The sequence below is a fragment of the Chlorocebus sabaeus genome, chromosome 26 (assembly GCF_047675955.1).
Source record: "Chlorocebus sabaeus isolate Y175 chromosome 26, mChlSab1.0.hap1, whole genome shotgun sequence".
NCBI classification, from domain to species: Eukaryota; Metazoa; Chordata; class Mammalia; order Primates; family Cercopithecidae; genus Chlorocebus; species Chlorocebus sabaeus.
In genome coordinates this window covers 34,897,717-34,912,304 of record NC_132929.1, presented here as the reverse complement: position 1 = coordinate 34,912,304, position 14,588 = coordinate 34,897,717, and the positions used below count along the sequence as shown (strand labels likewise).

At 39.6% G+C, this 14,588-nt stretch overlaps 1 protein-coding gene and 1 non-coding gene across 2 annotated transcripts in view; both read left to right on the top strand.

Moving 5' to 3' along the window:
• Nucleotides 1-14,588, top strand: part of MYO1E (myosin IE) — a 241,238-nt gene that overhangs the window by 29,256 nt on the left and 197,394 nt on the right. The gene's annotated exons all lie outside the window — the stretch shown is intronic.
• Nucleotides 1,991-2,094, top strand: LOC119628269 (U6 spliceosomal RNA). Its single transcript, XR_005244558.1, has one exon. It is a non-coding gene; the product is annotated as a U6 spliceosomal RNA (small nuclear RNA).

Sequence of the window (14,588 nt, the reverse complement as noted above, 5' to 3'; positions counted from 1 at the left end):
CAACAGAAAATAAATAACATATGATGGAGCTCCAACACGTCTGGCAGCAGACTTTTCAGTGGAAACCTTACAGGCCAAGAGAGAGTGGCATAAGCTGCTGAAGGATTAAAACAACAACAACAACAACAACAATGCTTACTCTAGAATGGTATGTCTGGCGAAAATATCCTTCAAACATGAAGGAAAAATAAAGACCTTCCCAGACAAACAAAAGCTGAGGGATTTATCAACCCCAGGCCTGTCCTACAAGAAATGCTAAAGGGAGTTATTCAATCTGAGAGAAAAGGATGTTAACAAGCAATGAGAAATCATCTGAAGGTACAAAACTCACTGGTAATAGTAAGTACACAGAAAAGCACAGAATATTATAACAGTATAATTTTAGTGTGTAAACTATTCATATCTTAAATAGAAAGGTGAAAGGATGAATCAATCAAAAATAATAACTTTTCAAGGCATAGAGAGTACAATAAGATAAATAGAAACAACAAAAAGTTAAACAATGGGGAGATAAAATTATAGAGTTTTTATTAGTTTTCTTTTTGCTTTTTATGCAGTCAGTGTTAAGTTGTGATCAGTTTAAAATAATGGGTTGTAAGATGTTATTTGCAAGCCTCATGGTAACCTCAAATCTAAAAACATACAGCAGGTACACAGAAATTAAAAGGAAGAAATAAAAATGTGCCACCTGAGAAAATCACCTTAAAGGAAGATAGGAAAGAAGGACAGAAGGAAAAGAAGACCACAAAACAACCAGAAAACAAATAACAAAATGGCAGGAGTAAGGCCTCACTTATCAGTAATAACATTGATTGTAGATAGACTAAACTCTCCAATCAAAAAACATAGAATAGCTGAATGGATAAGAAGCAAGTCTGAAGGATGTATTGCCTACAAGCAACACACTTCACCAAATCAAACCAAAATGGATTAATGCCTTAAATCTAAGACTTCAAACTATGAAACTACTAAAACAAAACATTGGGAAGACTCTAGGACATTGGTCCAGGCAAAGATTTTTTGGACAAATGGGATCACATCCAGTTAAAAAGTTTCCACACAGCAAAAGGAAACATCAACAAAATGAAGAGACAGCCCACAAAATGGGAGAAAATATTTGCAAATTTTCCATCTCACAAGGGTTTAATAACCAGAATATAGAAAGAGCTCAAATAACTCTATAGGAAAAACATATAATGATCTGATTTTAAAATGGGCAAAAAATTTCAATAGACATTTCTCAAAAGAAGACATACAAATGGCAAACAAGTGTATGAAAAGGTGCTCAACACCCCTGATAATCAGAGACATGCCAATAAAAACTACATGTAGAGATACCATCTCACCCAAGTAAAAATGGCTTTTATCCAAAAGACAGGCAATAATGAATGCTGGCAAGGATGTGAAGAAAAGGGGAAAAGGGGACTTTCATACACTGTTGGTGGAAATATAAATCAGTACAGCCATTGTGAAGAACAGAAGGGAGGCTCCTCAAAAAACTAAAAATAGAGCTAGCTACCTTATGATCCAGCAATTCCATTGGTAGGTGTAAACCTAAAAGAAAGAAAATAAGCATATGGAAGAGATATCTGTATTCCCATGTTTATACTAGCACTATTCACAATAGCAAATATTTGGAATCAACCTAAGTGTCCATCAGCTGATGACTGAAATCATCTGTTGATACACAACAGAGTACTAATCAACCATAAAAAGGAATGAAACCCTGTCATTTGTCATCTGCAAGAACATAAATGGAACTGGAGGTCATTATGTTAAGTGAAATACGACAGGCACAGAAAGACAAATTTCATATTTTCTTATTTGTGGGAGCTAAAAATTAAAACAATTGAACTCACGGAGATAGGGAATAGAATGATGGTTACTAGAGGCTGGAAGGGGGATCGAGGAGACAGGGGTTATGGTTAATGGGCACAAAGAAATAGTTAGAAATAATAGTTAGAAAGAATGAATAAGACCTAGCATTTGCGTGCTCATGGCAGCACATGTACTAAAATTGGAACGACACAGAGAAGATTAGCATGGCTCCTGCACAAGGATGGCATGCAAATTCATGAAGTGTATTTTAAATTTTATTGAAAAAAAAATCTCATATTTCTTAGCATCACAGAGTGACTATAATCAATAATAATTCGTGCATTTAAAAATAACTAAAAGAGTATTATTGGATTGTTTGAAACACAAAGGATAAATCCTTGAGGGTGTGGATACCCCATTTTTGATCATGTGATTATTACACATTGCATGCCTGTATCAAAATATCCATATACACCTACTTATATACACACCAAAATTAAAAATTAAAATGAATTTTATATTATTTGAAGATTTTTCTTAAATCCTTCCTGATTTTTTCCAGAATAAAAACCAAGTATTATAAAGTTAGTTTTAATTTTGACATTAAATGTCCAAGCAAATTAGAAATAAAAAATAGTGAGGAGGAATTAGAAACGGCAGTTATTTGCAAAGGCAATTGTAAACATGTCATTTGATGCTACTGTTATTCGACACTACACATGGTAAAAACACAGTGAATGACATCATAGAAAACCAACTCAAGTATTACTTTTTCCTGACAATTTTCCTCCTCCTTCCAATATTCCATAGAAATTAGACTGTCTAGAGAAAGTAAAACAAGAACACAGCACATCACGGAAATAGAACATCAAGAAAAACAAGTTTTATGTGAAAAGTTTTATGTGAAAAGTTTGCCTTATTTAATTTAAATATCAGGCTGGGTTTAAAAAATTACTATTTTTTTGAGACAAGGTATCGCTGGTCATCCTGGCTGGAGTTCAGTAGCACGATCATGGCTCACTGCAGCCTCGATCTCCTGGGTTCAAGCAATCCTCTTGCTTCTCGAGTAGTTAGGATTACAGGTTGCACACCACCATGCCCAGCCAATTTTAAAAATATTTTGTAGAGGTCAGGTGCAGTGGCTCGTGCCTGTAATCTCAGCACTTTGGGAGGCTGAGACAGGCAGATCATCTGAGGTCAGGAGTTCGAGACCAGCCTGGCCAACATGGCAAAACTCTGTCTCTACTAAAAATACAACAACAAAAAAATTAGCTGGGTGTGGTGGTGGACACCTGTAATCCCAGCTACTAGGGAGGCTGAGACAGGAGAATCGCTTGAACCTGGAAGGCAGAGGTTGCAGTAAGCTGGGATTGTGCCACTGCACTCCAACCTGGGTGACATAGCAAGACTCTGTCATAATATGTATATAATATATATTATAATTATATATTATATATAATAATATAATATATCTATATATGATATATATTATTTTATATATATCTCTCTCTACAAAATATATATATATTTTGTAGAGAAGGTATCTTGCTATATTTCCTAGGCTGGTCTTCAACTCCTGGGCTCATAGCAGTCCTCAGGCCTTGGCCGCCAAAGTCCTGGGATTACAGGCTGGAGCCACCATACACGTACTGAATTTTTAAAATTCTTAGTAGGGAGACCTTTTAATTGGAAGTTGACTATAGGAACGAAAAGGAAAGTGGGTGACTGAACAACCCTATTAGGAGAGAAAAATAGATGAATCAACGTGAAGAATGTCTGGGATGGGAGCCTCACATGCCCAGAGCTGCCTTTTTGTGTCTCTTGGGAGGGGCTGTATTCTGGATGAAGGCCGTCAACAGGAGGCTGGACTACTCTGACTATCGAGGGAGTGAACTTGAGAAATACCAGTTCTACAGTATGGAGTTAGTTAGGTCAAAGGTTTTGTACCTCAAATAACCAAGTTATCTTACATTTCTGTCTGCCTTTGGAAACCAGAAGGTCAGTCAAATATTTGGTTAGAAAACCAGAAACAGGAAAACATCTTATTACGCATAAAATCTGTATCCAAGCACTATGTATCATTCCACACCATCCATTAGAACCAGCGGAGAGGAAGGCCCTGAAAGGTTTCTGTCTATTGAGGGTTGATAAAATGGAAGAGTTTAGTACCCATTCTTGCCACTTCAAGATGAATAAAATGTGTCATCGACATTTTCTTTTTTTTTAAATCTTTTTAATTTTTTTTTTTTCTTTTTTTTTTGAGACAGAGTCTTGCTCTGTCACCCAGGCTGGAATGCAGTGGCATGATCTTGACTCACTGCAACCTCTGTCTCCCAGGTTCAAGCGATTCTTCTGGCTCAGCCTCCCAAGTAGCAGGGATTATAGGCACGTGCCACCACACCCAGCTAATTTTTGTATTTTTAATAGAGACGGGGTCTTGCCATGTTGGCCAGGCTGGTCTTGAACTCCTGGCCTCAGGTGATCCACCTGCATCGGCCTTCAAAAATGCTGGGATTATAGGCACAAGCCACAGCGCCCAGCCTGATGTTTTATTTATAGGGTGCACTCTTTATTGTTTAAATGTCTATTTTTAGATGTTGATAGACCTTTGTAGGTAGTTTCACCCCTGTCTTTGGTTCTCTTGCACTGTTTGCCGCATAGCATTCTAAATTTTGACGCAAATGGGTTTTCAAGGACCTTGCTCCTCCTGCCTGTGGGAAGTGGTTACAGGTTAGCAAGGGTTGAAACTCCCCTACCGTTTTTCCCAGCTTAGCAGGCTGGGTGGTCACCAGCCCCAACACTCATGAGAGCCCATAGAGACAGTCCTGGCTCAGCACTGAGGACATCTAGCAGGCAGGGCTGGCTGAGTGTTGTGTGGAGCAAGCTTAAGAGGGGATGTTCTAAAACCAGAGAAGAAACATTTTTCTCTGACAGTTCAGCAGATAATATCCCTTCATGGATTTATGATAAACCACAGTCCTCTCATTGACCAAGGTTGAAAAACTCAGAAAGTTTGCTTGGCAGAGATCTGGGAGTCAGGAACGTACTATGTGCTGAGGAAGACATTTCAACTCCTCTTTCAAGCAAAAAAATAAAAATAAATTAAAAAAAGAAAAAAGAAGTCAATACTGATCTAGTTTGTATAGCTATTATAAAAAATTATATTAATGAAAATAGAAATCCAGTTGTAAGTAAAGACAGCTACCAAATTCCTAAGCAATCTATTCATTTTTGGTTTTTTTTTTCAGACTTGAACACTTCTACTTGCTTTGCCTCACAATGCAATTGTCAATATAGGGCCACTTTAGTTGTACTTAGTACCTGACTCTGCAAAGACTACAGAGCTTACTTCCTTTAGAACGATTTTGTTTGATTAGTTTACACTCTTCACTGATATTTCTCAGTTGAGTAGGAGGAAAAAAAGAAGCTTAATTTAACTATATTAGCCACATCATGGACGGGGACATGTATGGAGTATGTTTAAGTGATTTGCCTTGTTGAGTAAAGATATATCTAAGCTTCGATTTTACTTTGTCCTATAAGAACTCTGTGAGTGAGAATTTTTTTCTTTTTTGAGATGGAGTCTTGCTATGTTACCCAGGCTGGAGTGCAGTGGCGTGATCCCAGCTCACTGCAACCTGCACCTCCCGGGTTCAAGCGATTCTCCTGCCTCAGCCTCCCGAGTAGCTGAGATTACAGCCGCAAACCGCCATGCCTGGCTAATTTTTTGTACTTTTAGTAGAGCCAGGATTTCTTCATGTTGGCCAGGCTGGTCTCAAACTCTTGACCTCAAGTGATTTGCCCGCCTTGGCCTCCCAAAGTGTTGGGATTACGGGCGTGAGCCACTGTGCCCAGCCGAGCAAAATATTTTTGACTATAGTAGTTTGAATGTTCTTTTACGTTTCATAATGTAGGCTAAAGCTCTATTTTCTGCCAAATGCGAAATTGTAGAACAGAATAAACCCATGTGCTTTATATTATACGAATTATATCTGATGAATGTTCATGTTTAGAAAAATCACAATCAAGCTCAGCAGTTACAGATATGGAAGATAACACAGTTCCTTTCCTGAGCAGAGCAGGTTTCATCATAATTGCCTTTATATATGCTTTCATACCTGTAGTAAACTTAGGAAACTTAAAAATTATTCAGTAGAAATTTAGAGTGTGGAGCCCTGGTTTGAGTCCTGGCTCTTGTCATCTTAGATCAGTTCCCTCCATTTTTACGTCTGTAAAATTGAAATATTCATAATAATAAAACACCTCAATAAGAATCAAATGAAATAAATGGAAGTGCTTTATAAAAGATAAACAGTTCAATAACTGTACAATTCAATAACTGCAAGGAGGTATTTTATAAGCATAGATTTGTTTTAAAACTAGGGGTTCTCAACTCAAATGCCCATCAATGATAGACTGGATAAAGAAAATGTGGTACATATACACCATGGAATACTATGCAGCCATAAAAAAGGATGAGTTCATGTCCTTTGCAGGGACATGGATGAAGCTGGAAACCATCATTCTCAGCAAACTAACATAGGAACAGAAAACCAAACACCGCATGTTCTCACTCATAAGTGGAGGCTGAACAATGAGAACACATGGACACAGGGAGGGGAACATCACACACCAGGGCCTGTTGGGAGGTTGGGGGGCTAGGGGAGGGGTAGCGTTAGGAGAGATACCTAAGGTAGATGACAGGTTAATGGGTGCAGCAAACCACCATGGCACGTGTATACCTATGTAACAAACCTGCACGTTCTGCAGGATGTATCCCAGAACTTAGAAGTATAATGAAAACAAAAAAAACTGGGGGTATACCGTGTGAATGACTGGAGGTATCAGAGAATTCTCAGATGGTCCGACACATGTCCAAAATTCAAGTACTATTAAAAACACATAATTTTAAAAATAAAAGATACTTATGAAAGTCTGACTCCTAGATTCAAAGGGACATAAATAAACCTTATTTACCTTATGTATTTATGTCCCTTTGAATCTAGAGTCTTTTGTTTTGTTTTGTTTTGTTTTCTTTTGTTTTCTTTTCGACAGGATTTCACTCCCATCACCCAGGCTGGAGTGCAGTGGCATGATCTTGGCTCATTGCAACCTCCATCTCCTGGGCTCAAGCAATTCTCTTGCCTCAGCCTCTGAGTAGCTAGGACTACAGGAGCACGCCATCGCACCCAGCTAATTTTTGTATTTTTTTTAGACATAGCGTTTTGTCATGTTGTCCAGGCTGGTCTCAAACTCCTAGCCTTGAGTGATCTGCCCGCCTCAGCCTCCCAAAATGCTGGGATTACAGGCCTGAGCTACTGCGCCCAGCCTAATTTTTTTTAATCCCAGAAAAAGTTTCAAGATTTTTTTTTTTTTTTGCTTTTGTGTTAGTATTTTGGGTATAGTGGGAGAGTGGGTAGCACACTTTAGTTACTGCAGGACTTGTTTTTTTGTGTGACCAGAGAGAGCCCACGGCACACAGCCGGGTTCTCATTGGAAAGCCATCAAAACAAGTGCAGACAGCACTGCTTACGGTCCGTGACACTCCTTCCTCTGCTTGAATCAGGACCACACATGGCTTCAGATGATATAGGTTCTTTCCTGACATCTCAAGGGTAGTCATTTGAATGCATCCGTGTCTCTCCCACCACCTCCCAAAATGCCGGCCTAAGTTAATTGGTAAATAAATGCTCAGGCTGCTTAGCAGAGGCCTGTCTCTGGGGCATGAGGTCTAATATAGTTTAAATGTAAGTCCATCGTGGCCTCCAAGTAGCTAGGAAAACAGGTGGGGGACTTCAAAGAAATCTGAGAGCAAGCCTGGCCAGGTCTCTTCTACTTTTCCAGCCCTGGCTTATGTGTGGGACAATGGTGAAAAGCAGCCCTTGAGGTAGAACCAAGTGGGTTTTTTATTATTATTCATATTCGGCACAGATTTACTGATGCAAAAAACACGCTCTCCTGATGTGGCCACTGAATCATCTCTTGCTTCTTTCAAAATCCCTAAAATCTTGCATTCTGTGGTATTTGGCAGATTACATCTCTTACTGTAGCAGCCTGTGCTTGCCAGCTCAAGTGTCTGAGAGCAGTCTGGAGTCATTTTCACACTCTTTGATGCTGGTCCACCTTTTACTACATACCAAGGATAGTACATATATCCACCAAGTGGTGCCAAATCTTGTTCTTTATTCTTCTTAAATTTTACCATCAAAATTGCACTTTATTTAATAATAAAAACATAAAGCCATGAGCTATGCAAGTAATGAATAAAGATTATTCTGAGTAGGCTTAGGTGCCGCAAGAATGCCCTTGTTTTTCTCTTTCATGGTTTGACCCATTGTGATGTGAATGTTCTCTTTGAGACAATCTTTGTGTTAAATCTTTACACTAATAAATGTGTTAGAACTTCCTCAGGGATATTCTTAGCAAGGAGGAGTTGGTGGATGTGTTTTTTTGCAAAGAAGCTTCCTTTGTCTGCTTGGCAGTTCCCTGTGAGGTTTCTGACCTGTACATGAGACATACAAGTGGACAGGGCAAAATGAGGGAGACATATATGCCAGTCTCATAAGTAAATCATTCTTGTAGTCAATGTGGAAGAGTTGGCAAATTTCTGTCAGATTTCCTTCTGTTTTTGACTCTGCCAGGCTGAACCCAAAGACACGACATTGTGACTGGAAAGGGCTGCAAAAGAAAGCTCTTGCTGAGTGATCTCTGTATAATTGTCTTTCAGAGACTTCATAAGCTTTGGAGAATATTTGGATGAAGTTGGCAGTTTTATTGATAGCATCTGATTCTACTTTGGTCCTATAGCAGTTTCTGCCACTTTGTCCCCAGTGGGGGAAATATGCTGTTACCATAATGGAAAAGGTGGACATTTGGTAGCATTTTTCTGTGTTTATGTCAGGAGTTGTCTAAAATGGTCATATTTTTGTTTTTTTAAGAAAAAAAACTTACAGGTACAAAGTAGGTGTATGTATTTATGGGGTACATGCAATATTTTGATACAGTCCTACAATGTGTAATAATGACATCAGGATAAATGGGGTATCCATCACCTTAAGCCTTTATCATTTCTTTGTGTTATAAACATTCCAATTATACTTTTAGTTATTTTTACTTATTTATTTATTTTGAGACAGGGTCTCATTTGGTTGCCCCGGCTGGAGTGCAGTGATGCAATCATGGTTCACTGCGGCCGCAACCTCCTGGGCTCAGGTAACCCTCCTACTTCAGCTTCCTGAGTAGCTGGAACTATAGGCATGTGCCACCATGCCAGGCTAATTTTTAAATTTTTTGTACAGATGGAGTGTCACTGTGTTGCCCGGGCTGATGTCAAGTGATCCTTCCACTTTGGTATCCCAAAGCATTTACGGGTGTGAGTCATTGTGCCCCACTGACAAGAGGTTCTTCATATTTCTTTTATATCCACTGCCACAAAACTGAGTGCAGTTGGTCTATTCAGTCAGGGAGTCACTTACCTTTCATGTGCTTCCCTATTACCTGGGCATATTTCCAGGGGGTTTCAGAGGAAGAATAGCTCTTTCCTATGAGGATATATGCTAGTCCTGAAATGTTTACTTAGATGCATAGTGGAAGCTCGAAAAATATTTACTGAACTCACTCTTGTGGTTTAGCTTTCAACTATAAGCATAGGAATAAAGAGAGAAAAAAGCAAGAAAAACTAGAGGCTGCAAACAAGGCAGGAAGAGCATGGATCTAGAAAGAAGTGGGAAGTCCGTTTGCTCAGAGGAAGGATACCCACTCACCAATGGGAAATAGGTCCAGTGTTGTGTAGTAGGGTTGTGGGTGGTAGTAGAAATTTCACAGTGGGTGTGGAAGGTTGGTGAGTAGATGGACTATATTCAAAAGTAGATACCTTGCTCTCACCTATAATCCCAGCACTTTGGGAGGTCGAGATGGGAGGATCGCTTGAGCCCAGAAGTTTGAGATTAGCCTGGCCAACATGGCAAAACCCATCTCTACAAAAAAATACAAAAATTACCCAGGTGCGCTGGTGTACCTGTAATCCCAGCTACTTCAGAGGGGGCTGTGGCGGAGGATACTTGAGCCTGGGAGTTCAAGGCTGCAGCAAGCCAAGATTGCACCACTGCGCTCCAGCCTGGGTAACAGAGCGAGGCCCTGTCTCCAAAAAAGAAAGAAAGTAGATAGTGATGAAGCTGGATAGTTAAAACAGAAATTTGAAAAGCAAGATGTGGAATTGCGATATAGGATTTCAGAGTTTAAAAGAAATGTGACATTTCTTAGTGGATTGTCCTTCAGTTGTGTTTGCTAAGCATCTGTCAGCTAGTGAGATTACTGTGTATGGCCAATCCAGAAAAATAAGATGATGAAGTCTTTATGAAAAGGAAAGAAAAATTTGGAATGCATACCTCTGTCCAGCTCAATTCCTCACTCCTTTTTAAGATGGAGAGCTGTTAGGTTTGTCTACACAATAGAAAACACCTGATTGAATAACAGCATGGAGTCAATCTTGACAGTGAAATTGGCTGCATCCAGTAGCATCCCAGGGCCGGTCGTGGTGGCTCGTGCCTGTAATCCCAACACTTTGAGAGACCGAGGTGGGAGGATCACTTGAGCTTTGGTCGCAGGACTTTGAGACCAGCCTGGGCAGCATAGTGAGACCTCGTCTCTAAAAAAATTAAAAAAAAAAAAAAAAAAAAAAAAAAAAACACACCAGCGAAGTCAATTCCTGAACTCTCTTCTGTTCAGTAGTAGCATAAAGCCCTGACCTAAGTGATGGGGAAAAATGATTTATGTGGCTGTAGTATCAGACGGATCAATGACAGTCCTGCTTGTGGATTTATAGCACAGGGGACACTACGTCTAGAAACACCTGTCTGTGGACTGCTGCTGCTGTCAGGTTAGTAATCTGTGTATTTTAATGTGAATGGACGTGACCTCCCTAGTGTTGGCCACATAATGGAAATCCTGGATCAGTATGCTTACTTCTTCCCATCTAATTGCAAGTTGTAATTTGTAAATAATGGGTTTACTTTTTAATTTTGAGAAGGTAAATGTGTTGCCGTACGAAAGTCCAGGATTCCTTCCCATTAAATCGGCAGCATTCTTGGACATGGTAAATCGTATCACACACTTGTCTCACAAAAGAAGTAGCAGCAGTTAGAAGACTTTGAATTCTCCCTTACCCGTGACTTTGAGCAACCTCTCAGACAACACAGTTCCTCTTCTGCAAAATGGAAATAATGTCTACAGTATATATTTCTACGCACAGAGTTGTTTTAGGACACAAAATGGCAAAGGAAGGAAAGGCTAAGTTACTGCAAAACCGTAGGATACTTTTGCTTTTTAATTTAATTTATACGCATGCCAATTTTTATCTAGAACCTAGATTTCAGGCTAAAGAAGAGAGCCCTTGGGCTTCATTCCACTTGAATTAGTTTCACTTTATCCTTGCTTTAAAATTAGTCTTTATTTCCTTTCATCTCTTTTGAATATCACCCTTGCCCTGCAATAATAAAAGAGAGCTGCATGCAGTGAAATCAAACCATGAAATTATGGAATTGTAGAGCCAGAACTAGCTACATATAAACAGAAAAGAAAATCTGATTGAAGTGTTAATAATTTTCATCAAGGTGAAAATGACTGGCAGGTATTACTTTAACAGAGTTATTTATCCTTTTTAAAGGTGTGCTACTGAGCTGTTAACCTAATGAAATTTAGATAGTGGAAGGAATATAAGTTGTTGAATATTTGGGATTCATTTCTTTCCATCTCAGTAATTTTGGAGTGGTAGAGCGATGTGTCTGCATACTTTTGTAATAAGAAACAATTTGGGGCTGGTGTAGATAATCAAGTTGATTGCAATCTCTAGGAGGGGAGAGTGTATCTCTTCTTTTTCTTGCCATTTGCATATATTGTTCGGCTCTCCCATCTCATCTGAAATATGGGCCTGTTTCTTGGTTCTTAGTTGTTTCTTTTCTGACATGTTGCCGATCTCTGATTTCTCATATCAGTGCTCTTCCCTTAGTTCAAAGATACGTCTCCCCAGTTGTAGATGGGGGTTTGAAAAGGAAGGTGCTTATGATTTAAAAGGCCTGCCACGTACTGCTTCCATAATACAGTGAGTACACCTGTGGACTGAGCAAGGCCACTGTCACATCTTTCAAGGTTTGCCTCATTGGTCCTACATCAGGTCAGCAAACTTCTGTAAAAGGCCAGATAGTAAATATTTTTGGCTTTGTGGACCATACAGACTCTGTCAACAGCTACTCACCTCTGCCATTGTAGCATGAAATCACGTGGCTGTCTTCTAATGAAACTTGATTTACAAAAACAATCAGGTGGGTGTGGTGGCTCACGCCTGTAATCTCAGCACGGTGGGAGGACAACACAGGAGGATTGCTTGAGCCCAGGAGTTCGAGACTAGCGTGGGCAACATAGGGAGACTCCATCTCCACAGATTTTCAAAAAGTTAGCTGGGCGTGATGGTGCATGCCTGGGGTCCCAGCTACCTGTAGGGACTGAGGCAGGAGGATCGTCTGAGGTTAGGAGGTCAAGGCTGCAGTAAGCCATGATTGTATGTCACCTAGGCTGCAGCCTAGGTGACAGAGCAAGACTCAGTCTCAAAAAACCAACATAAATCAATAAAAATAAAAAATAATCATTGAGCCAGATTTGGCTCACAGGTAGTGAGTTTGTTGTAGTTTGTTGACTCCTGTTCTACATGATTTTCATAAAGATGGGACAGGTGCACTTACAATATTAAATGGAATGGAGGGTGCTATTGTAAATACCCTCAAGTTGAATCAAGGATAGGTTTTTAAAGCAGTTTGCTTAGGAGTTTACCTACGAAAGACTATTATTATAATTTTCAGTACCTCCCTGTACTGTGTACCTATAGATTGAATTAGGCAAAAACCTGACAATAGACCTTGGGAATATTTGGGGATATTCACTTTTTTCAAGTAATTGAGTTCTACCTACTTCATCTGCTACTTTTTACCTTGCATTGCCAATTTAAGTTAACATTACTGACCTAATGTCAACTATGTTCCACTCTTAAGGCCGGAAACTGGATTAGAGGTGAGCAAGGAAGGATGAGGAGAGGGAAGTTTACCTTAAATGATCCTTGTAGTCAACATTAGGTACCTTGAGAATCCCTTGCTGCTTGATTTTAAGATCTTCAATTACAGCACTTTGATTCTTAACCTTAAAAAAAATTCTCCTTCAGCCATTTCAAGCCATGTGGAATATCTATTACTGCTTAGGAATTTGCTGTGGTTTTTCATTGACCGTGGCCCCAGACTCTGGAATATGTATTAATTTATCTGGGCAGAGAATACAGAAATCCACATGCAGAATAAAGTGAACTTTATGCTGAAGCAGAATATTGAAGCTGGGAATGATTAATTCTTAAAAAACAAACCACCAGCCTTAATAAATATTGAATTCTAAGAAGGTATTTTGCAGTTTGCTTCTTAAAGTACTGAGATAATCTGAGTTCCCATTTAAAAGTGAGAAGTTTTTTCCCTCCATGAACAATATTTGTTTACAGTCATTGGTAAATTATTAATCTGCATTCCAGTGTTTCATGTTTGAAATACCAGTCCGCCCTGTCCATGGGGATTTGATCTCACGCTGTAATCAGCAAAGGGTTCTGGGAAGTGAGAATGGCTGTGGTTTGCTCTTTTAAAGACCTTAAGAGAGAATCAAAAAGTGGTGGTTATGCAGGAAGTTGGCCTGTCCGGTGTTTGACGGCTGGCAGTTTTCCTATGGAGTCATATGAGACCATGAATTTGGAAGGCACACTAGATTGTGGGAACGTTTGGGTGGGCTTCCCACCGCCCTGTGATTTTCAGAGGTCCTAGAATGTTCTTGAAAGTATTCCTGCAGCTCTTTTGAGCGGATGTCAAATTTCTTTTGGTTTGGGGCTACCCCAAATGTTTACATTCTGAGTCTTTGGTCCATTTTCCTCCCAACAATGCACATTTAGGATTGCTATTGGGTATCTAATGAACTGGATTGATCATAAGATTCTCAGGACCTCTGGTCCCAGCTCGACACCACTTTCAAGCTATGGCACGTTAGGTAAGTCCTTTAACCTCTCTGATTCTCACACTGAATGTAGGTTAGAACAGTATCTACGTCATAGTGTTGCTTGAGGATTAAGAGGAATAATTCATGGGACTTGGCATGAGTCTCTCCACTAGATTGTAAGCTCCATGGAGGAGCTGTCTTCCCAGTGCCTCCAGCAGTGTCTGGCATATAGTGAGGAGCTCAACACATATTTGTTAAATTAACAGTAAGCACTCAGTCAATGTTAATTATTACTGTTGTCATGATTAATATTTTCATACTTATTATTACTTACACTACCCATTTTGAGTCCTTCTCCTTACCTTCTGTTGACAACAGTCATCTTCGTGAAGCAGCTCTGATGGTGTCATTGATAGGATGCTGGGTTCAAATTCTAACCCTGTCCTGATTAGCTGTGGGCAAAGTTACTTAACCTCTCTGAACTAGTTTCCTCATCTGTAAATTGCAATGATAATGCCCTCCCACAGAGACTAAGAGGGTAACACACCCCTGCCCTTAGTTTTCTCAAATGTATGGATAGAAATACCCCTGGGACCTACTCCCTTATCAATGTCTTAGATTTTTCACATGCCCTAAGTGCTTAACTCTATAGGCCTTGCATGCTCCATACCAGAGTCTTCTGCAGATTGTCCAATATGTGGAGGCTGGTGAGGTCCCCTCCCCACAGAACAGCCTTGTGTAGCAGGTTGATCAAA